This window comes from Rattus norvegicus, chromosome 8, assembly GCF_036323735.1.
Source record: "Rattus norvegicus strain BN/NHsdMcwi chromosome 8, GRCr8, whole genome shotgun sequence".
Classification (NCBI taxonomy): Eukaryota; Metazoa; Chordata; class Mammalia; order Rodentia; family Muridae; genus Rattus; species Rattus norvegicus.
In genome coordinates, this window is record NC_086026.1 from 77,653,896 (window position 1) to 77,679,365 (window position 25,470).

The 25,470-nt window shown below is 43.5% G+C and overlaps 1 long non-coding RNA gene across 1 annotated transcript; it reads left to right on the forward strand.

Moving 5' to 3' along the window:
- The first annotated feature begins 3,503 nt into the window (after window positions 1–3,503).
- Window positions 3,504–25,470, forward strand: LOC103693125 (uncharacterized). The gene is made up of 3 exons (XR_001839436.3): window positions 3,504–3,706; window positions 22,403–22,537; window positions 25,206–25,470. It is a non-coding gene; the product is annotated as an uncharacterized LOC103693125 (long non-coding RNA).

A 25,470-nucleotide genomic window follows, 5' to 3' on the forward strand; every position in this document is an offset into this window, starting at 1 on the left:
AGGGAGGATGGGTTTCAGGCTGACTTGGGCCAGATATTAGAAGGGCTGGGTCAACACCTTGAACTGTCATTAAAAAACCCAGGAAGACCAGCAGTTAGAGAGAAGCCACATTCTAGGCCACAGGAGCTAAGACCAACCTGCCCTGACACAATCTGAGCTTTGTCTCACCCAAGGTGGTGATCAACAATTAAGCATCTACAAGAATAAACCTTGGCATTTATCTGAGGAAGCCATTCATCTGGGTAGAGTTTTCCTTACACATGATTCTGAGAACATGTGCATTTAATGATGTTAATAATCTTTGCCTATTTATTGTGGGAATCCACTAAGAAAATGTTTTTCCATTGTTAAACAGTTTCAAATTGGGCAATATCACACCGTGAGTGCTTTGATCACCAGGGTCCCCAGAACTGATAGCCAGACATGATTCCATCATTTCTAGTGCTGTTGGCTGATGTAGTGAGAAGCTGTCCATTCATCTTTGCCCTGTTATCATGTTTCCTCAGCAGCTCAGATTTTGTTTCATGGTATCCTAGTCTGATTCTGTCTTTTGGGAAAAATATTGTGAATACCAATCTCTGTTTGGTAACATAATAATTTAATTTTTGAGCATTTTATACCCGAGTACTGTATTTATAGCCTTCTAACCCTTCCATCTCTCACTCTAACTCCCCCATCCATTCCCTGTCAAGTTCCTGACCTCTTCTATAATTCTTCTGTAATTCTTTTTTTTCTTTTTTCTTTTTTCTTTTTTCTTTTTTTTTTTTCCGGAGCTGGGGACCGAACTCAGGGCCTTGCGCTTGCTAGGCAAGCGCTCTACCGCTGAGCTAAATCCCCAACCCCTCTTCTGTAATTCTTATTATCACACACACACACACACACACACACACACACACACACACACACACACACGAGTCCTACTAAGCCCATTCAGTGTCATTCTCATACCCATATATTTGGGGCCGACCATTTGGAATCGGCTAACCTATCAGGTGGGTGGTTCCTCGGAAGACTGTTTCCCCATCTCCACAGACTGCTTGTTTTCATCAAGGGATGGGACGTCCTTATCCTTCAGCTCTCAGTGTCTCTGCATCTCCTCTCTGGTGATATTTCCCAAGCCTTGGTTCAGTGGTTACATTGTAGATGTACGGCTGGGCACTCCATGGTCATTTATTCTCTACATTTTGATGGATGGTGGGCCTATCTTAATCGGTAATTTCATTCTAGATATACATGATGCTTCCTCTTTTTGGCCTCTCAGTTTGAAGTCTTCTTGCTACTGATTTTGTTCATCTCTGAGTCAGTCACCTACTTTCATAGACTTCGGTATCCCTGAGAGCCGCAACACGTCGGACCCTCTCGGTCCTGTACTTCCTCTCTCTGACCAGGACCTTCTTTCCTTTCTCACATCAATGCCCACAGACCTTAACCAGCAGTGTGATCCATCTACACAACAGCTTCCTTTCATTGTCCAGAAACTTCTTTCCTACCCCTAACTTACTCCTTTACTTTCCCACAACCCTGGTCAAACACAACACACTCTCTACCCCATTTCTTTTTTTTTTTTATTAACTTGAGTATTTCTTATATACATTTCGAGTGTTATTCCCTTTCCCGGTTTCCGGGCAAACATCCCCCTCCCCCCTCCCCTTTCTTATGGGTGTTCCCCTCCCAACCCTCCCCCCATTGCCGCCCTCCCCCCAACAGTCTAGTTCACTGGGGGTTCAGTCTTAGCAGGACCCAGGGCTTCCCCTTCCACTGGTGCTCTTACTAGGATATTCATTGCTACCTATGAGGTCAGAGTCCAGGGTCAGTCCATGTATAGTCTTTAGGTAGTGGCTTAGTCCCTGGAAGCTCTGGTTGCTTGGCATTGTTGTACATATGGGGTCTTGAGCCCCTTCAAGCTCTTCCAGTTCTTTCTCTGATTCCTTCAACGGGGGTCCTATTCTCACTTCAGTGGTTTGCTGCTGGTATTCGCCTCAGTGTTTGCTGTATTCTGGCTGTGTCTCTCAGGAGCGATCTACATCTGGCTCCTGTCGGTCTGCACTTCTTTGCTTCATCCATCTTGTCTAATTGGGTGGCTGTATATGTATGTCTACCCCATTTCTTGCTACAACAAGTAGTTGGGACAAAAACCAAGTTGAAGGTTCCCCAGTCTCCTTTTCGGTCAGTTTCTCTCTTAACTCTCTGAGACAGCTGTTTCTGAGACCTTGCTACTTGGTGGGAAAAAACACCTCAGAGTGAGAAACAGCACCATCAGGTGCTTGCTTCTTCCGCTCTTTAGTCTCGGCTCTTGATGGTGATGGCCCCCTTCCCCTCCTACAGCACTGCATGCACCTCTCCCCACTGGTTCATTCCTTACGGGGACAGTGGTACCTTCATCCTAGCTCAGCATTCCAGCCCAGCAATACGTAAAACAACAAGGGTTGGGATCGGGTGCTGTGGTTCCAGCCCTTGGGAGTTGGAGGCAGGAGGATCAGAAGTTCAAAGTCATCTTTGGCTACTTAGTGAGCTCAGTACCAGCCCAGGTAACATGAAACCCTGTCTCAAAAACCAAACCTAAGAAAGTTTTGACAGGGTCTCCCCCTCAGCCTGGCGCTGTCCTTTCAGCACTGTCCCAGCATTCTTCAGGAAGCCATTCTGTGTCTTTTGCTGCTGCCGGCTGGGACTTGGAAACTCTCTCCATGTGACAGTCTTAGGCAGTAGACTGCACACTGCCCTTTCCCTCTTCTCAAATGACACCATCTTCGGGGGAGCTGTGGGTGATCTTGATTTTCTTCCTTTTACTTATTCGTTCTTTCTAAATTCTCTGTGATGAATATGCAATGGTTTGGATAAAATGGGAAACAATAAACTCACTTAAAAAGAAACACCATATTTTATGAATAATTTACAATCAATTGCATCTTTATAGCAAAAACTGGCAGTGGGTTGGAGCAGAGTTGGCAGTGGCCAGTTCTACTCCTGACTTTCTTGTGAGCAGCCACTTACATTTCAGAGTTTTGCTTTTTTTTTTTTTTTTAAGTTGTGAAAGGGAGGATCTGCCATTTTCCCACCCTTCCTTCCTACAGTATTATGAGCATCTTAAAAGAAAATGGAGGTGTCAGTCTTTGGGGAATGATACAGTTGTAAGCCCCCAATAATGCCCAGTGGAAATGTTTATTGTGAGTTACAGGAGTAAGATCTTTCTGTACTAGTCAAGAGGTGGAATTCCTGAGATACGGCAGGTCTCAAAGCCACACAGAGGAAGAACACTCACGACATTGCTCTTGGATGCTGCTTACCCATGTTCTTTTTCTGTGTCGAGTTTCTTATTTTAATCTTTTTAATCATATGTTTATGTATGTCTGTGTGCATGAATGTAGGCACACTATGAAGTCAGAGGCATCGGATCCCATGGAGCTAGAGTTACTCGTGATTGTGAGCCACTCACTGTGGATGCTAGAATATGAGCTCGAGTAGGAAGACCAGAGCATGATCTTAGCGGAGTCCCTATATCTGGTTTCATTATTTACCTCTTTCTCAAAATACCCAGTAAGAAGGACTCTTTGTCCCTCCACAGGAGATGGTTATTGGATAGGATGGACATGAAGAAGGCATCTCGAGAGCTTCAGAGTCTATGAAAGTGTGGGCCAAGACCACTGAAAGGTGTTGACTTTTTCTCTCGGTTTGAGAAGACACCTTAGCCGGTGAGACCTCCAAGAAGGTGGGTTAACATTGCTTTGCTGTTAAAGCCGAGATCTGTGATCTTCTAAGCTGAGTCCTGCTTAGAGTGTGGGAGCTCTGGCTTGTATGCCCCTGAGCTTAGAGTGAGTGCTTATGCTCAGTGGCTTTCTCTGCATTTTTTCTTTTGGTTCTTCCACTGGTGTGGTTTGGGTTTTATTCGATAGTGAAGGGAAACCTCATTGGTACTTCAAAGGGAATAAATTGAGTTCACACCCAGCCAGGACTCATTCTCCATATTGATCACTTGCTGGGCAGAAGGGCTTCTCTTCCTTTCAAAACCTGCCCTTAAACCCAGCTCTGAGTCTCCTCTTAGTCTAAGTTTTGTTGCTGTTGTTGTTGTTTTGTCTTGTTTTTGCAAAAGTCCCCATCTTCAATGGGCTGGGTAATTTTGAAGACACTAAGCTAGTAAAAATGTCTCTCCCTGCCCAGTCCTCTGTGGCTTGGCTTACAGTGTGGTTCTCATCTCCAGGCAGAATGCTTACTCTTGCTTTCTTGAAATCACCCTTCCCATCTTTCTCATTTGTTGCATGTCTCCTTTGTGCTAACAATATCCACGTGAGACGGCGCTTCTTATAGGAACTCGGGAGAGCAGTCCTCTCTAAGGAACTTGCTGGTCTAGCTCCTGGAAACTCTTTGCCTTGCTGTACAGCATTCAGAAATGAGCAATGCTTGGGAAGCTAAGAAGCCGCTGAACTGGGATTAGAAGCCATCCATGAGATTCCAGTGGAGGGCTTTTTTCTCTGCTTCAAGCTGGTTTCCCGAGGCCTTCTGTCCCAGGGTTTTCTTCAACAACCTCTCTCCCTTGCCTCTTTAAAATAAATGCAACAGTTGCCTCAGTCCCCCGACCTCCATCTTTCCCTGCTAAGGAACACACACATTTTAAGGTTTGCCCTCAAGCATGCTGGGAAACTAGCCAAATCCATCCAGACAGGGACACCTGGAGCTGCTTTATGCCAAATAGAAGAGTTTCCCGGGGGAGGAGTGTTCCCCACCCCCACGGCTTAGAAATGACATGTTGGTTTTCTTGATAATTGGATTGTTAGAGTTTTCAGGGAAAGAGTGTGAATCCAGAGAAGTACAATCTAAATGTAAATGAATGTTTACACGGGTATTTGGAGGGACTCTGGGGTCGGAATACTGATGTGGTGATGCTTAATAACACCCGTGGAGCTGACGTCGGAGGTCCAGAGGTGGATATTCGCTCTTCTGCCACTGTTCCTATTGGCTGGGAGAAATGGATCTTCTCGGGCTGAGGGGCCTCGCCGAGCTTGCTGGAGCCTTGTTGTTCATCAGATGGTGAAACAACCAGAGTGGAAAAGCACTTACAAACTTAAAACAGGAGCTGTGGAATACACTTCCGATTCCTGGTCATTGCAGTCCAGCCAGACCGTCCTCAGCCAACCCCTGCAGTCTCATGTGACCATTATGTTTGTCCTTGACCCCTCTGCGATCCTTTCTGATCTGCTCAGCCTGAGGGAACCCAAGACTGAACTTCTGCCCTTGGCTCTCTCTCCTTTCTCTGAGATAGCTCATCTGTCTTCTTGGCTCCATGGTTCTTTTAACTGTGGGTTCTCCCCAAGCTTGGACCTGTAGTTACTGCATCCTCTTGCCCAAGCACCCCCATTCTCAAGTGACCTTGACTCTTTAGGCAGGGAGCATGTCTATTGTCACCCAGAGTCAATAGTAGAGACTCAAACTGGTGTTTGTTTATTTTAAATTCCCACAAAAGTGAACAACATTCTTTGCCCCCCACACTCAGGTAACGGATGTGGATGGGCAAGATGAATGGTTTTAAGATTGCCGTGCTGAGACAGATCATAAGTTAACTTAATCTGCTCCTGCTGCTGGGACAGAATATTGCCAGCAGAGACATTTGTAAGCAGTAGATTTCGGTCTCATAATTGTGGAGTTGAAGTCAGAGTTCAAGTTGTCAGTGAGTTCTTTGTCTGGGGAGGGATGCACTCTGCTTCCAACATGGATCCCGGTCTCTGCGTCTTGCAGACAGAGTGTGGTTGCTACATCCTTACATGTAGAATGGGAAGAGGGACCAAAAGGGTAAAGACTTTTATATAAAGGAGGTGAAAGGGTTGCTTTTGTAGACTTACTTGGTTCACCAGGGAAGAATCCACATGACCTAATCGCATCTTGCTGTTCGCACCTCTTAACACCTTGAATAGGGGATTAAATTGCCATGTGGACTTTAGATACTATGCAAACACTCAGACTACTGTAGATATAGAACCATGTGGGCCCCCTTCTTGCTCCACCAGGTTAAAGGATGTCTGAATGCAATAGAAAGGTTTTCTTCTTAGCTAGGTATAAGACTATACTAAGTATAAGACTAAGAATATACTGTAAGGGGTAAAAATAGGGTTCCATGAAGCAGGAAGGCCTGAGTTGATCCCCTAGTACCCGCGTGAAAGAGTTAAGCACAGTGATTTGTGCCTCCTATCCCAGCCCTTGGGAATGCTGAGGAAGTGAAGCCCAGAGACAGTATGGTTCCCAGGGCCGGGTGGCTCATGGTCTAGCTGCACCAGGAAGATCAAGGTTCAGTGCCTGACTCTGTCTCAAAAACAAGTGGAAAGGAGCTGAGCAAGACACCTGACTTAAACATTAGCCTCCATATACATGTACGTGCAGGCACACATGCCAGCACAACTGCCTGTCTGTTCATGTGCGCTCACACACACACACACACACACACACACACACACACACACACACACACAGAGGCATGCACATATGCACAAAAGCACGAAATCCATTGAGGAAAAAAATATTTCTTAGTCCTCTGCTATGTGACAGGCTGTCCACAGACCAAGGGTGATTGTGGTGATAAGCTGTATAGATGACTGTCCAGAAGGAAGGGCAGGTAGGTTGGGATGTTTATAATGCCATGTGACAAAAGGTTATCTCACAGCAGAAGGATCTGCTGGGAGGCAAGAAAGGCTATAGCATAAAGGGAATATATGAGCTTCATCATAGAGGTTAAATAGGAGTTTTCTAGGCAAGATTCAGATAGAAGCATTTGAGGTAGGGGACGTTCTTTATTCAAAGATGAGGAATGAACCAAAACAGGCTTGTTTTCTCTTGTTTTGAAATTTATGAGTGACAATTTGTCTCCGACGTATCATTAAATCATGGCAAGGGTTGAGGACAGAGACCCTTACAGCCCACCATTAATGTGTCATGGCTGTTCTGCAGGGAGGGTTCGTTGGAGGCGGGTCATGGCCTCAGGTTGCTATGAAAGGGCAGATAAGCTCAGGGAAGGGCTGTAGGACCAGGGACTAGTTCTGAGAGGATGAAAATAGGTGGGAGGTGGGCAGAGACTAATAGAGAAGAGAGACTCGACAGATATTGCTTTTCTACATAAATGAGGAAGAAGAGGATAATGAGCCACTGATCTTCATAATTCATCCTTGCTCCTTCACTTCCTCCTGCAAGGAACAACGGATTCTGATACATTATGGTTTCTTAAAAAGAGCGTGAACAAATAAATGACTTTGGAGTCACTAAATAACAGCTAGTTCCTGCGATTTGTCAAAACAAATAAACAGAGCTAGATTTCTTTTTAAAGACATGACTATTTTTCACACTCATTTGTGTATGTGCTGGGGTGGTACATATGTGCACAGATTGTGCATGGTGGTCAGAGGACAACGAGTTGGGGTCGGTCCTCTACTGCCACCATGTTTGCCCACGGTTGAATGCAGACCCTCAGGCCTTTAGCTCAGAGCTCGATCTTTACATAGAAAAACACGAGTCGCCTGGCAAGCCGGAGGTATTAGCACTCCAATGAACCAAGACCCAACAGGAACATTTGTAGTTGAAGACTTGACCTTGGATGTTACAGGAACCTGATCCAAGCACTAATTGTCCTATCTGTGTGTAAGGTGAGAATGACACATTTTCCCACAGCGGTGCTGTGATCAAGAGAGAAAAATGTGTGTTCAGATAGATGTAGCCCATGGAGGCTGCAAGATGTCAGCACTCATTACTGTGTGTTGTTCTGGGGAAGGAATTGGGTGCTGACCAACAGTGCCGATCTTGCAGAGTCAGCCAGGCCAACGAAGTGTTCTGGATCTATACCAGCTGGTCCCATAGAGTGATCAAAGCCACACAGTTCCTGAAATGTCACTCCTCTATACCCACCCCACTCTGGTGCTTCTTGCTTATTTCTATAGCAAGAAGGTTTTCTTCCCAAACCTGGTTTGTTTTCAAATTGGGTATCACTTTGCCCAAATGGTATGTTCTATAATTTAAGCCAGCTTGGCTCTAGGCCCTATTAGCAATAAGCCCTTAGAGAGATGGAGATCCCAGAAGCCAAGCATGGTTGGAGTGGCAGTAGGTATAGGCAGGCATAGTGAGGAGGGTGGATTTGAAATAAAAAGTATTGGCTCAGAATCCCAAGACCAAGTTCTCAGCACAAAGGAGATTTATTTGCTCCAGAGAGACAGAGGGCAGGGAGTAAGAGATGGAGACAGGAGATAGAGGATGAGGAAGAACTGCCTCTGGATAGAGAGGAGACAGACATGGTCTTTAGGCAAATGACAGTTTGTAAAGGTAAATGGGAAACCCTGTGTTAGGATGAGCTGTTTAATTTTGGTTGGACATGTTAATTAGGTGAGCCAGAGGGGGCTTTTGATTGCTGGACTTCAATACATTGATAGTTGGACCTTGGTAGTCAGCCTCTGGATGGGGGAAGTGACCAAATAAGGAAACAGACTTTGGTGGCCAGGTTTAGGAATGTAGTCTAATTTTTAGCAGGGAACAGGGGAGAAGGGCCAGGTCTGCCTGAGCCACATGCTCAAGTGGTTTAGCTTCCTTTCAGGATTAATCAGAATTCTCTAGAGGAACAGAACAGATAGAATGGAGAGATGTTGTGAGACGGCTTACACAGTGGGGGCTGGAGTTCTGCAGTGGCCATGTGTTCACAGAGGAGGTAGTGAACCCGCTGGTTTCTCAGTCATGGGACTGGACACATCAGCAGTTTCAACATGGTGCTCCAGACCTGGAGGATTCCTGGAGAGCTGCTGGTCTTCAGTCTGTGTCAAGAGGCTGACGAAGCTGGGTTCTGATGTCAGCCAATGATAGACCCAGCCAAGAGCAGAACAGAAAGGCCAGCAATGAAGGAGACAGCACTGAGGAGATCCAGGAGGAAGCACTTAATAAAGCACACATTACTCCTGACACCATAACTGTACATGCTCGCTGTAGAAATTGTTAAAAAATAATGTGCAAAGGTTTAATAAAAATCACAGAATCTCGTCAACTCAGGCAAACATTACTAACTGTAGTCATAGTTCCTTCCCATCTTCCCTCTACGTAACAGTCTTGGATTGCAATTCTCATAGATTTGTGTTGTAACGATACACTTGTAATTGTAAAGAACGGTTACAATGTATCTAATTTACAGTGTACATCATATTCAGCCTTGAATGCACCTTTGAACACTCCTAGACTACAGTTTTTATTGGCTGCCTAGTATTCCTTCCTGTGAGCAAGCACAATCAATTTCATGTATCAAACTCATGACTCTTTTTGGTCGAGTAGTTTGTGGAGGAATTCACAGTACTGTCCTACACATGTCATAGAAATAGTGCTAACTCTGTTTCAGAAGTTTGACTCATTCTGTAGATTAATTCAGTGAAAATCCTGGGTCTGAAAGGGGTGAGGTCATATGTAAGAAATCACTATCTCTGAGTAATATGTAATAGACACACACACATATACTTTCTATACACACACACACACACATACATACACACATACTCTTGCATACTAAGAGTAACTGCTGTCTTTGTGGAGCATGGATTAGTATCAGGCTTGGAAAACAAAGGCACAGGACAGGCTGTGTAAGACATTACTCATTGTTTGGCTGAAGTGCTCACTGCTGGACCAAGGTACTCACTTCTGGACTGGGGTACCCACTTCAGGGCCACAGTATTCACTGCTGGGTTAGAGTATTCACTGCAGGGCCAGGATACTCGCTGCTGGGGCAGGGTACTTGCTGCTGGGGCAGGGTACTCACTGCTGGCAAGGTGGCAAATGGTGAATGGGTCTACAGTTACAGAACCTCAGTGATGGAAGTGGGTGTTCCAGGAGTCCCTGTCCTATGCAACTCTTACAATTTATATAATCTTGGAGAACAGTCTTGCCAACCAGGTTTCAGGAACTTCCTGTGTCTTGTAAGTTTCATTGACTTCCTCAGTCTTACCAAGCCCTCCTCCAGGAAAGAGTATTTCAATTGGGAAGAGAGCTATATGGCATCTTCCGTGTACCCTCTGGCACTCCCTTTTTCATTCCTTCAGAGTAGAGGATTAGTGAGACAGGTATAGCACTAACATGGTGACTGATGTACAATGTGCATGCCACTGAAGGGGCCACTCAGTAGCCAAAGCTCCCAGTGACTTCTTTAGAGAAATGTTTTTATTTCCCTTTTATGGAGGTTGCAATGGAAACATAAGGTAGTAGGTGCCTTGTCTGAAGTGTCAGATAGAATAGGATTCCAGGGGGATGTATTCTGTGCCATGATGCCCAGAGGGGTATTTACTATTAGGAAAGGAGAGCCAGCAAGGCAGAGCGGGGCACATTAACTCACTCAAACTCTCTCATTCTTGTTTGCATGCATGCATGGCATGGCATACACGTGGAGCTCAAAGGACAACATTGTAATATTAATTCTTTCCATTCGTCTTTAGGAAAGTGTTCCAGGTGTTGAGCCCAGGTCACCAGGCTTGCACAGAAAGGCACTACTAGCTCCCTTCTCCCTCTCACTTACTTGGGGGCTCAGGTCTTAGAAGATGAAAACTGAGCCTGAAATGAAAAGGGAGACTAGAAATGTTTGTTTACCCACATTCCAGGAATGGTGGAAAACTCTTCATAACTGCCAGAAGTTGGAGAAGCCAGCTGTTGTCTTCTGGTTTCAGAAAGGGGGAAGGGTGGGAGAATGAGCTATTTTGGCCGCACCAGGGGATGCTGGATGAAGTAGCAAAGATGCCGTGTGTACAAATGATTCAAATCTGGTGAAAGAAAACATTGTTTGTATCCTGGTGTCCTGGAAGGACTCTAACTGGGGGCATTGGCCTGGGAAGAAGGCTTTAGAAGGATTTGGCTTTCTTTCAGTCTTTTACTTTTGCTCTAGCCAAGTTGAAGTCTTTATTTAAAATTTGTTATTACCTTTAAATTTATTTTATTTTGCTTGTGTGTGTATGAGAGTGAGGCCATGTGTGACATAGTGTGTGTGCAGAGGTCAGAGTACAATTGGCAGGATTCTGTTCCTCTACTATGTGGTCCCAGGTGTAGAATGCTGGTCTGCAGGGTAGCCAGCAGGTATCTGTGCACTGAGCCAGTGATCCAGCCCCACCTCTCTCCAATGTCACCCCTTTCCTTTCTTCTTCATCGAGATGACTTTAGTGTGCTTGGTATCCATGTAGTTTTATGTTTCCCTATTCATAGAGCATGTTAGCCATTCATCGTCATTTTATAGGGACACACCACAGCTGTCTGTGTTCCCCACTTCCTGTGCCCTCACTGGATCACTGAGATGTCTGCCTGTTAGAGGGCATCCGCTTCTTTACTGTGCACATTTCCACTTTGAGGATATCAAATGTTTCTGGTAATACTGCAGTGGTCATTTTTATTCAGTTCTCCTGGTAAATATGTGAAAATTTTCTGGTTTGGATGTCAAGAATAGCACCAACTTTGGCAACAAAGTTACCACATAAAATAAGTATAATAATTTAAAAATTTTCTTCAATTGTTTGAAACTCTAGATTACAGAAAAAAAAAACCCCTCATTTTTGGATAGCCTAGTTAAAAGCCATGTCATGACTAAGTATCTTCTCTGCCTAGTTGTTTGTTATGCTGTCTATTGTAATTCAAAGGTTTTGCCTTAAACATAATTAATTTTAACACATTGTTTTTTTCATATTTGCTTTGGGGGCATCTCATTTAAGGTATCATTATATTACTACATCTTTCTAAAGATACATCTTATACATTTTATTATGATATGTCTTAAAGCTTTTGGACAGGTCTTTTATGTGTAGTCCATTTTGTGTTCAGTATGGACTAATGATGCAGGTATATTGTTTTCTATGCTGGCTGTTAACTAGCAATGAGTTTATCTGGTCTCACATAGATGCTATAATCTTTTCTGGATCAACTTGGGTACATGTTGATGTGTGTGTGTGTGTGTGTGTGTGTGTGTGTGTGTGTGTGTGCACATGTGTCCTCATCTGTGTATCATATACCAACCCTCTACCATCTGTCTATCTACCATCCATCGATCTATAATTTATATCTATTTATCATCTATTTATATTTCTATTTTTGTCTATGATTTTTTTGTGCCATTTAGAATCTTGAATTTATATGAATTATTTTCCCATAATTTTCCCTTAAGTGTGTATAATTCACTCCTCTTTAAAAATTTGGGCAGACTTATTTGAAGTTTGTCTCAAGTCCAGCTTTTAGTCTTGTAAGTCTTTAATATATTTCCCATTATTTTTTTATTTGTATCTTATTTATTTGTTCCTACTCCCTTTGTTCTTTAATCTGTTTTCTCTTAGCTGTTAAAATGAATACTTAACTCAATTATATTCAATATTTAGTAGGTGAATGTGAGATCATAAATTTCCCCCTAATCCTTGCTTTCATCGGATCTCATAAATTTGATGTACAATGCCTTCAGAGCAGTTCGCTTTCAAGGGTTCCAGCCCTTCACTGTGGGCTTTCCTTAACTCGTTGTTTACCCAAGTTTGACTTTTTCTTTCTAAATTCACGTTGTTTATCTTGCTCAGTTTCCTCTTCTCTGTAATGATTTTGGAGTCAGCTTCTCAAGGTGTGTAAACAGACTGTATTTTCTCTGCTTACTGGAGTCTCTGTGCCATCAATAGAACTAGATCAATGTTAGTGCTCGTCAGAGCTGTTTTTTCCCCCTAATCTCTCTCTTGTTTGATTATTTACTAACAAACATGTGAAAAAAGTCCTACTAGCAGGGCTGGAGAAGTGTTTCAGAGGGTAGGAATGCTTGCTGTACGTGCATGAGGACCTAAGTTCAGATCTCAGAACCCACACAAAAAGCTATGTGTACACCTGCCACCCAAGTACTGTGCCCAGTGGAGACATAAGCGCTCGTGTGCGCGCACACGGACACACACACACACACACACACACACACACACACACACACACTCACATTTCCTTTCATCTCCTTTTATCAGTGATCTGCTAATTAGTGCAACTCTGTCACTTTTTTATTTTATATGGAAACATTATCCCACACAGACCTCAGGTGTTGTGAATCTCCTTGGTGTGCTTTTACTTTGGGACTGATGGTCTTTCCTCTTTGTGTCAGATTGGATGTACACACTCACAGCTACTGCTGGGTTGGGGACATTCAATCAGATCTAGCGAATGACCTCAGCAATAGTGACTCCTGGGTGTCCCCTTCACCTCTCCCTCTTCCTGCCACGGTGATTTTTCAGGGCTTACGCATGGAATGTGGTAGCTAACACGTGAAGCAGGCTGCCCCACCCAGACCTTACAGAAGCAGGGAATAAGCTTCCACTCTCTCAGGCCCTGTCAGGCACAGCTGCTGCTGACATCACCCTGACTGGCTCCTGCTACTTTTCTTTCCCTGTAAATCCTGGCTCCCCATTTTGTCACTAGCTCCCCCTGTTTGTTCAGGCTCTGCCTACAGACTCTTAGTCCACATCTTTGAACAACCTAGCACTTAAAAATGTTCTTCCTTATGGATACAGAAAATGTGGTACATCTACACAATGGAATATTACTCAGCTATCAAAAACAACGACTTTATGAAATTCGTAGGCAAATGGTTGGAACTGGAAAATATCATCCTGAGTGAGGTAACCCAATCACAGAAAGACACACATGGTATGCACTCATTGATAAGTGGCTATTAGCCCAAATGCTTGAATTACCCTAGATGCCTAGAACAAATGAAACTCAAGACGGATGATCAAAATGTGAATGCTTCACTCCTTCTTTAAAAGGGGAATAAGAATACCCTTGGCAGGGAATAGAGAGGCAAAGATTAAAACAGACACAGAAGGAACACCCATTCAGAGCCTGCCCCACATGTGGCCCATACATATACAGCCATCCAATTAGACAAGATGGATGAAGCAAAGAAGTGCAGGCAGACAGGAGCCGGATGTAGATCGCTCCTGAGAGACACAGCCAGAATACAGCAAATACAGAGGCAAATGCCAGCAGCAAACCACTGAACTGAGAACGGCCCCCCCGTTGAAGGAATCAGAGAAAGAACTGGAAGAGCTTGAAGGGGCTCGAGACCCCATATGTACAACAATGCCAAGCAACCAGAGCTTCCAGGGACTAAGCCACTATCTAAAGACTATACATGGACTGACCCTGGACTCTGACCTCATAGGTAGCAATGAATATCCTAGTAAGAGCACCAGTGGAAGGGGAAGCCCTGGGTCCTGCTAAGACTGAACCCCCAGTGAACTAGACTTTTAGGGGGAGGGCGGCAATGGGGGAAGGATGGGGAGGGGAACACCCATAAGGAAGGGGAGGGGGAAGGGGGATGTTTGCCCGGAAACCGGGAAAGGGAATAACACTCGAAATGTATATAAGAAATACTCAAGTTAATAAAAAAAAAAGTTCTTCCTTGAAACAAGCTGCGGCTGGGTCCAAACTTCCTATGGGTACTTTGTTTCTGGACCAGAGAATGTAATTTATTTTGATTGCTGATCCACCTGGCTTTGTTTCTGTCATTTTGGTTACATTTTAACAACTGACTTTTTTTCTTCCCCTTTCTCCTTCCTGTCTTAGTTTCTGATGGACTGCTTTGTTTTTCTCTTTCCTTCGCTCTTATTTATTTTTTGTGATACTCCTAAAATTTTAATATGCCAATTAAATGTGTTTTTATTACTGGATTTCCATTTCGTAATAATTTCAGGCTTATTAAAGGTTGTAAATACTAGTAAAAATTCCAGGATACACTTGTTCCTCAGCCCCTGATGTGAACATCTTACATAATACAGTAAAAATGACCCAAACTAAGAAATGACTACTGTTACAGTTTTGCAAGCTTATCTCCAGACCTTGTGCACATCTTGCAACCATCCTCGTAATGTCCCTTTCCTGGACCAGGGACCAGTTCATCATCATTCTTGAACTTTAAGCTGCCAGGTCTACTTAGTCCCTGGTAATCTGGGGGCAGCTCTTCACTCATTCTTTGTCTTTCATGACCTTGGCATTTAGAAGAGCATTTGCCCAATAAATTTCATAGAACAATTTTCACTTTGAGCTGGTCTACTATCCCTTCCTGATGAAATTCAAGTTATGCATTTTTGGCAAGAAAACCATAGAGGCTGGGAGATAGCTAAGTTGGTAAAATGCTTGCCTCGTAAGCAGTAAGATCTGAGTTTGGTTCCCAAAACTTACATCTAAAACTATACAAAGCTAAGTATGTTTGCTTGTCATTCCAGAGCTAATGAAGCAGAGACAGGCAGACTCCTGGGGCTCACTGACCAGTGCGCCTAGCCTATTAAGTGAGCTCCAGGCCAGTGAAAGACTCTGGAGCAATAAAAGTGTAAGAAGCGAAAGGTGGATTGTACTCAATGAATGACACTCAAAGTTTGTCCTCTGGCTTTCCCGTGCATGGGCTCACAGGAATACATATATGCATCTGTCTACACACATATACTCACATGCACACACACATAATGCACATCTATACATGCACACATATATGCTTGCACACCCACATATATACATACACATATGCACGTACACATGCCTCCCCACATGCGTAACACCTACTCATGCATACACATATAATGCATATACATTCAATGCACACATGTGCTCGCACATGCGTGCACATACACACATGCTCACATATATACATGAAAAGGAAAAGAAAGTCCATAAACATGATGTGGGGTGGTTCTTAGTGCTGCATAGTATTGGTCTGTCTCCTTACTGGGGGTGTTAGCATCTGTTACTTGGTTGTTGCAATGTAGGTCACATTTTCCCACTGCAGAGTGGCCCTTTATTTCCCTTTTCCAGTTGAGTTCTCTCTAGGATGAACAGGCACACTGGTTTTCATCCATGTGCCCTTGAGTTACCTCCAGCATCCATCGGTGACTTCTCCCTATGACACTTATTGGCGTGGTATTTGTCAAATGTCTAGTTCTCTATTTCTATCATTTTTATCTATTAATTGACATATGCTACGAGGAGACAATCTTTTCCTACATTTACCAACTTCAGTGCAATTTTCATCCTATGTGCCTGTTTTCCCTTTGGCACAGAGCCGCTGTAATGACATATGGTATTTACTGAAAAAGTCTCTAATTTGGACATGGTTGCCACCCACAGTGTCCTTTGCACACACGCACATGATGTTGAGTACTTCCTTTTTTTGTGGCTATGCAAGGTGTTCCAGGATTTCCCTCTGCCGTTTCTGCTTAACCTGTCATTTATCCAAGAAATTCTAGTTCGTTTTATAGGAGACTGGATCTCCAGATCAAGACATGTCTGCCGAGGTGCATTTCTCTTGGGTCTCAGGCAGACAGCACTGAGAACGGAACCCAGCTGAGTTCACATGACTTCTTCCTCTCTTTCTTTCTTATTGCTGTGTAGGCTCTCGTAACCTGAGCACATCAGGGCTCATTCACAAGCCTCTTGTGTGTTAGTATTTCAGTTTCCAATCTTATTTATTTACTCATTTATTTTATGTAGATGTGTCAGAGTGCGCGTCTCTGTCCATGCAGAGGCCAGATGAGGATGTCAAACATCCTGTTCCGTTTAATCTCGGCTTTATTCCAGTAAGACAGGGACACTCTAACCCTGGAGCTGAGACAGGATCTCCCACAGAACCTGGAGCTATGCTGGTAACCTGCAGCAAACTCTATGATCCTTCTGTCTCTGCCCCTTATAGACCTGGGATTATGAGCATGTGCCACCACAGGTGGCTTTCCACCTGGCAGGGGGGCTTTGAACTCAGGTCCTCATGCTTGCACAGCAAGTGTTCTTACCCGCTGAGCCACCTTCCCAGCTTGTTTCCAGTACTTTGCAATTAGGAACACCCCTGCAATGAATAGCCTCATGCACATGAGGGGTGTTGAGGTGTGTGTGTGTGTGTGTGTGTGTGTGTGTGTGTGTGTGTGTGTGTGTGTGTTTGCTCTGGAAGTGCATCTCAGAGCAAATTCCTACAGTTTGAAATGACACCTCTGAAGACAAGACTATGTGCGGATTGTTAACTATTGGCTTCTTCCAAGGCATTGCACCTGCTTCATGCTTCGCTAACACTTTGTCCATAGAACAAAGCTTCCATTTGCTCTAATCTGTTGCATGAGAAGTGATACCTCATTTAGATGTGTACTTCTTACCTCAAGGGTGAATTTGATAGCTTCCATGTTTAAAGGCTGTAGAGTAAATTTCCTATTCTGTTTCTTTAAATGTTATTACATTTCTTTTATTTTTTTACATCTTACATTTTATTCACAATGCATATGTGTCTGTATGCTTGTGTGTGTGTATGTGTGCATCTGTGTGTTTACCACATGTGTGCTTGGAGGACGACTTGCAAGAATAAATGCTCTCTTTCACAGCGTGAGTCCTAGGGATTACGTTGAGGAACCAGGCATGGCAGCAAGTGTCTTTAACCCCTGAGCCATCTTGTCAGTCCAAGTCGCCAATTCTCATTTTTCCATCTTCCCAGCTATACTTTTAGGAGTTTATTGTTTAATTTTACCATCGTCGTCGTCATCATCATCACCATTATTATTGGTATATGTGTGATATTAGCACTTTCTATTATACGGTAGAAATATTCTATTTTGTCAGCTGTCTTTTGACACTGCTTTAGTTTAGCTTTCCTAGAAAACACCAAATTTTAGCATTAATGTTTATTCTTTTAGACAAATTCTATTGATAAACGTACCCATGTTTTCTTTCATTACGTCTGGATTCCGGAGTCATGTTAGAGTACTTTGCCTATGCATTGAAGTTAGAGCAAAGTTCACCTGTATTTTCTTTCTGCTCGTGGATGGGTCTGTTTTCCTGTTTGGTTGAGTGGCATTTACCTTCATCTCTAGTATCAGGAGAGACCTATTTTTGTCTATTTCAGAAAGGCTGCCCCTGTTTACTGAGCACCATCGGTCTGACAGTCTGTCACTGATTTGTGTTCCACTGTTACATCCATTCAGATTCTGGGTGTGGCTGTTAGGATCTGTTCCTGCTTTTCTACTCGCTGATTGGTCAGTTTGTCCACTCAGGAGCCAATACCACACCATTTTAATCTTAAAGGCTTTACATTGTGGTTTAATATTTGGTAGAGTTAGTCCCCCTTCACACTTTTTGTTTTTCTATGTCTTTTTACGTTTTTCTGGTTATTCTTATATAAGTCTTCCTTCCATCTATATATTTTGCAATCCTTAGCTATCTCCCTGTACATGCTTGTCAATGTTTTATTGAGCTCTAGTTATGGTGGCCCATACTTTAATCCTAACAGTCAGGAGGCAGAGACAGGTGGATCTTTGTAAGGAGTCCAAGGCTAGCCTGGTCTATATATTGGGTTCCAGGACAGCCAGATACATAGTTAAATTCTGTCTGAGGGAGGAGAAGAGGGCCAGAGAGAAAGAGAGAATTTGACATTTTAGTGGATGAACCATTATTTGAGCCAGGAGTCTAAAGTTTACATTGAGGAATATAGAGTTTATATTAAATTGACCCAGTAATGAAGGGTTGATGGTCTACTTTTGCTGCCAAGGATCCTATTAAGAATGGATGCTTCCAACTTTAGTTTATCTTTGTGTCTCCGTGGGTGTTTTAAGTTTCACTTAGTTTCTTCACGATTCCATGAGTTTCATCTATCCTGTGGACATCGATGCCCTCAGTAATCCCTCTAACTGGTTATTGTGTATGTAAAAGCTGTGTTCCGTACTAACATGCAGTTTGGATTTTGCAAACCCTAAGCTTCAGTTCCGATGTTCTCCCTTGAATAATAACACAGGCTCTGGTTTTACCATTCCCATCAAGCACATTTCCCAGTGCTTAAGTTCCTTTGTATTATCTTCTGCCCATTCGTTTCTTACCATTCCTTACTGCCAGTGCACATTTAGATCTATCTAGAAGGTTGACATACCTCTGCTTACCATTGCTTTTTAAAAACAGTATTTTTTTTATTAACTTGAGTATTTCTTATATACATTTCGAGTGTTATTCCCTTTCCCGGTTTCCGGGCAAACATCCCCCTTCCCTCTCCCCTTCCTTATGGGTGTTCCCCTCCCAACCCTCCCCCCATTGCCGCCCTCCCCCCACCAGTCTAGTTCACTGGGGGTTCAGTCTTAGCAGGACCCAGGGCTTCTCCTTCCACTGGTGCTCTTACTAGGATATTCATTGCTACCTATGAGGTCAGAGTCCAGGGTCAGTCCATGTATAGTCTTTAGATAGTGGCTTAGTCCCTGGAAGCTCTGGTTGCTTGGCATTGTTGTACATATGGGGTCTCGAGTCCCTTCAAGCTCTTCCAGTTCTTTCTCTGATTCCTTCAATGGGGGTCCTATTCTCAGTTCAGTGGTTTGCTGCTGGCATTCGCCTCTGTATTTGCTGTATTCTGGCTGTGTCTCTCAGGAGCGATCTACATCCAGCTCCTGTCTGCCTGTACTTCTTTGCTTCATCCATCTTGTCTAATTGGATGGCTGTATATGTATGGGCCACATGTGGGGCAGGCTCTGAATGGGTGTTCCTTCTGTGTCTGTTTTAATCTTTGCCTCTCTCTTCCCTGCCAAGGGTATTCTTATTCCCCTTTTAAAGAAGGAGTGAAGCATTCACATTTTGATCATCCGTCTTGAGTTTCATTTGTTCTAGGCATCTAGGGTAATTCAAGCATTTGGGCTAATAGCCACTTAATCAATAAGTGCATACCATGTGTGTCTTTCTGTGATTGGGTTAGCTCACTCAGGATGATATTTTCCAGTTCCAACCATTTGCCTACGAATTTCATAAAGTCGTTGTTTTTGATAGCTGAGTAATATTCCATTGTGTAGATGTACCACATTTTCTGTATCCATTCCTCTGTTGAAGGGCATCTGGGTTCTTTCCAGCTTCTGGCTATTATAAATAAGGCTGTGATGAACATAGTGGAACATGTGTCTTTTTTATATGTTGGGGCATCTTTTGGGTATATGCCCAAGAGAGGTATAGCTGGATCCTCAGGCAGTTCAATGTCCAATTTTCTGAGGAACCTCCAGACTGATTTCCAGAATGGTTGTACCAGTCTACAATCCCACCAACAATGGAGGAGTGTTCCTCTTTCTCCGCATCCTCGCCAGCATCTGCTGTCACCTGAGTTTTTGATCTTAGCCATTCTCACTGGTGTGAGTAAAAACAGTATTTTTATACTCCAAACATTCCATACACTGCCTATGTGACTATCAATAATGTCTACCCATTACAGCCTCACTCAAACTTCCTGGTGCCCTCACCTATTCCCCTGACCCCAGGTTCTTTTTTAGAATGTTTTGTTTTATTTGTTATTAATAATCCCCTTTATCCAGTTTAGTGCTACTAATATGCACATGCATGTGTGACCATTGACTGGTCATGAGTAACCTACCAGCCACCACAGACCCAAAAGGGAGTGGTTCTTCATCCCTTGGCAGCCATACCAATGGTTCTTCTGAGAGGCATGGGCTGTGGGGTTCCTCCTCCATGCATGATGGTAATTCAGCAGGTTTGATCTTGCCTTTACTTGGGAAGATTACTTTCTCTTTCTTTCTGCTCTATTTTGTTCCTGCCCTCCTCCTCTGGCACTCGGTACTCTATTAGTGGGCCTTTCAGAACAGATTATGTCCGGTGAGCTCTCTGTCTGTCTTGGGTCTCAGTCTCAGGCCTACTTTTGAAGGCAGTTTAGTTTGTCTGTAACCTCTCTGCCTCCTGGCATCTGTGGGGGACCTGAGCTAGCCTAATGGTTGTTACTTGTTGATTTCTCCTTTTTTCTCTCCAGTGCCTTTTAAAGCTGTCATTTTTTTTTAAATATGCTTTTGTTTTATTATGTTTGTGGAGAGGGCTTCTTTTAATTCCTTTCGAAACTTTGTGTTTCTGAAAGGTAAGAACTATTGTCTTAAACCACCAAAACTTCCTAAATATTGTTTTAGTATTATCTTTCCCTGTATTTCTTACTTCTGGAAAGTCCTGTGTACATGTCAGACATGATGCCCATTCTGATTTTTTTTGCCTCTGCAGTTTCTAAATATCTATTTATTTGTATTTAAATTACATTGTTTATTCATTTCCTGGACACATTGAGGCTGGAAAATAACTTATGCAAGTCAGTTCTCTCTACCATGTGGGTCCTGAGATCATTAAATTTGGTAGCAAGAGCCTTTACCCAATGAGCCACCTTGCCAGCCCCATTTGTCTATTTTTATTGGCCCCTTTATCTCTTAGTGGTTTCATTTAGTTTCCTGTTTAAACTGATTTCTTTTGTTACTGGCTCCTTATTTATTTTGTAAATTTCATACTTGTGTCTTTTAAAAAATCTTTTCTATTGTGTTTCCCTATCTTGCCTCATAATTTAGATTCCCATTTTACTTTTTAAAATTAATTAGTTAATTAATAATTAATTTGCATCCTAACCACAGTTTCCCCTCCTTCCTCTCCTCCCAGTCTCTCCCCCATGTCCTTACTCCTCTGCCTTTTCCCTTCAGAAAAAATGAGTCATCCCATGGATATCAACCAGCCCTGGCAAGTCAAGTTGCAGCAACACTAGGTATATCCTTTCCTATTGAGGCTAAACAAGGCAGCCCACTAGGAAGAAATCATCCCAAAGGCAGCCAACAGAGTCACAGACAGTCCCTGTTCCTGCTGTTAGGAGTCCCACATGAAGACCAAGCTACATGGTGGTAGCATGTATGTAGAGGGCCTAAGCCAAGGGTAGAACAAGGATTCCTTTGGGAAAAAGAACATTCGACTGAGACAACGGTGAAAGATTATTCAGATGAGGAAAAGCAATAATAATAAATTGTGGATTTGAGAAGCTGACAAATACACACCACACAAAATCTGGACTAATAATAACATACTTTTAATAATTAACCGCTGGCAAGTTTTTCTAAAGAGAAGGTAGCTTAGTCTTTTCTATGACATAATTGATTAGAACTTAATTTTTATTCTTTGTGGTTTAGGAAAATTAATTCTAGGCTCATTGGAAACTGCCTTTTAGAGTTCTCCTGAGGGTGCAGTGGATAATCGGCACCGTCATCCCGAATAGATTTTGAGTCACCCAGGAGACATGTCTGGGTATGTGCATTATTGACGCAGTGAGGTCTACTAAAGAGGAAGAGTCATCCTACACCCCAAGGGCTGGGGTCCCTGACGGAACAAAAGAAATAAAGAGAATATAAACATCAGACTTTGTCTTTCTCCTCTTCCTGGCTATGTGTGCCATGTGGCCAGCCCCTCTCAGCCTTGTACAGCAATGCCTTTCTACCATGATGGACCGGATTCTGCTGGATCATGACCCAAAGTAGAGCCCTCCTCCCTTAATTGCCTTTATCAGTTTCCTAGTTGCAAAGCTGAGAGAAGTAACTGTGAAATGTAAGAGTGAAATGTAAAAGGCTTTTCTTCGTGTGATCCTCTAGCTTAATACAACTGTTTTGCTTTTCTCCTCTAGAATTATGGTTGACCAAGGGAAGGTGGAGCAGGATCTCTGGCCTAGGATCTCACACCACTCCATGGAAGTGACTATGACTCACACAACCAAGTTCCAACAGATCTAGGATGAATGCATCTCCAGCTTTCACCTATTGTGAGTTCCCACTGTCAGTCTAAAAATAGGAGGGTAACGGGAATGAAGGCAGAGTAAGAAGTCAAAGGGAGCTTGATCACGTGAGAGTCAACATCTCATAGATTTCACAAAACACAGTTATGGTGCACACTGCTGATGTCCCTCTCGGGATCGTGGGGTGAGCCCATGGCTGTGAGAGGCCAGAAGCTGAGATGTATGGGTTTACAGCTTGTCTACCCCACAGTCACCATCTATGGGATCATGCTTTTTGAGGGAGTCCCTTGGGCCTATCAGCCACTGATTGCACTTGACAGAGTACCTGAGTGTCCTCCTATGTTTATGTTAATGTCTCAGCAAATGTACAGCTTATAGCTAAGCAATATTTTTTAAAAGTTTGCTTTTATTTTTAGTTATGTGTAGGTATACATGTTGTTTGTAGGTATGTGTGGTGATGTGTCTAGTTCTGTGTGTTACTGTGTGTAGGTATGCGTGATGTGCATAAGTGTGCCTGTGTGAATGTTCTTGCGGGGCTAGAGGAAGCTAATCCCCTACAACAAGAGTTGTGACAGTTGTTAGTTACACATCAGCGCTGGGCATCAAACTCGGGCCCTCTGGAAGACCATCAAGAGCTCTTAACCACTGAGCTATCCCTCCAGCCCCTATAAATGACAATTTGGCTAGGCATGTGACCCAGCACAGGCTGGGGCTTCCTGAGTCTTACTCTTCATGCCCATGTGAGGCGTCCTTTCTGCCTCTCTGAAGTGAGTGACACTTTCCTAGGGTGGGCTCAGAGGTGACAAGACTCTGGCAGGGTTTGTCCTATGATTTCAAGAGCCTAAAGCTGTTGGTCTCTCTATTCTCCCAACACACATCAGAAGTCTTTCTCCCAGCTTGCAGGATCTGGATCAACTCCATAGACCGGTCTCAGTTTCAATTCCAGTTCACATCCCTGATGGCGAGATTTCTCTTGGAATCTTGTCACCTGTGCTGACCTCCACCTCTCCAGACATCCGGGTGTTCTTCACTAGATTTTATCTGACATGTTCATATATCTGGAGTTCAGTAAATATAGATAATTCAGCCACAGCTCATTTATTCATTCCGTGCCACATTTATGGAGGCTCTCCGTATGTTTTGTGCTATTCTAGAGTTCCTACCATGCATCAGGACATAATTCAATCTCTCTGTCCTGTAGAGCTGGTTTTCTAGTAAATTCTAGCCATCCTATTTGTGTTGAAGGGCCAATGTGCCTGACTCCTCTCTTTCCTTTCCCCTTAACTTATCTATCATTGCAAACATAAGTTCAGAAACTATGAATCATGTAGGGATTTTTGAGGGTATTCAGAGTCAACTCCAGGTTTTCTCTATGGTTTTCATACTCACAGATCCATTTTCCCACTGAGGATCTTTTTTAGTTGGAAGGACTTCCTCTCCCACACTACATTTCTTTGACAATGAAGTCGCTTCTTGACTTCCTTTTGCCGGTTTGGCAATACAACTTCTTAACTAAGTGAACATAGTTTCTTTCTTAAAAAGATTTAATTTTATTATTTGTATTTATGCATATGTGTGTCTATGTGAGTGATTGGCGTGTGTGCTGGTACCTGTGGAGGACACAGAAGAGGGCATCAGACCCTGCAGAGCTGAAGTTACAGGAAGTTGTGAGCTGTCCAGCATGAATGCTAGGAACTGAGCTAAGGTCCTTTGTGAGAGCAGGTGCTTCTAACTGCTGAGCCAACTCCCCAGCTTCCCCTCAAGTTTCCTTTATTTTAAAGAAGATCTATTATTATTATTATTATTACTATTATTATTATTATCATCATTAGTGTGTGTGTGTGTGTGTGTGTGTAGTGCCTGTGGAAACCATAAGAGGGAGGGGGATCAGATCCATTGGAGCTGGAATTACAGATGCTGTGAACTGCCACATGTGGGTGCTGGGACCCAAACTGAAAGCCCCTGAAAGAGGAGTAGTACTGCTCACTGCTGGGTCATCTCTGTGACTCTTCACTTTTCTTTCAATGCTTATAAAATGGACCCTTGATGGCTGAACGCTAAGATAGTTGACAAAGTAGGCCGTCATCTGATTACCAGCATCACTGAGGCACTGGTTTTTCTCATCTCAATCACGATTCCATCCCTACCATGAAGAAGGCACTAACTCCCCGTTCCCAGGATCCACTGACTCTTCTTCATTTCAGTTTATCCTTTTAAGAATGCCTCATCTTTTTCTGCCTGAACTGATCTGGTACTTCCTCATGCTAAGGTCAAACCTTTATTTCTGACACATACCGCTTACAGAAACAATTGCCATACATCTGACCTAAAAAAAAATATATTAAAGTAACAGTAAATATGAAGCTTGAAGTTCAGGAAACTCTAAAATCCCCGACCAAGCCAAAGGAATGTGGTAACGTTTTAGGAATCAGAGAGTACCTGGTAAGTGTTAAGAGATGTCTAACTTTGTTTTAGAATAACCAAAGCTCTTGGGTGCTCAACAAAGACTTGTTGGATGCGTGAGGGATGGCAGGATGAAGTCTCATTGGATTTTAGGGCCCCCCTGAAACATGGAGACTCATGCATTGGTCCCTTGCCCGAGAGATCACCTGCCTCTGATCCCAAATGTCTCAGCTGTTGCGTGCTGTCTTCTCTGATGTTGGAGTGGTGAGGACTTCTGTGTTCAACCTCACAGGCTTGGGAAGCAGGCACAAGAGAACAGACAGCCAGTACACCGCAGTCATCCAGCCTCTCTCCAGAAGCCAGTGAGGGGTCCGCCTGCCAGCTGCACACCTGCTCCAGCTTGCCCGATCACGTGGCCCATTAAGCAGCAAGCTCCCTTCCACGAGGTGGCTACACACCTGTCTTCTTCAGTCAGGCAAGAGCATATGTCTATGCCATGGGCCAAATCCTTCCTTCAGAAAGGCACATAGTCTCAATCTTGGGTGACTGGAGGCAAC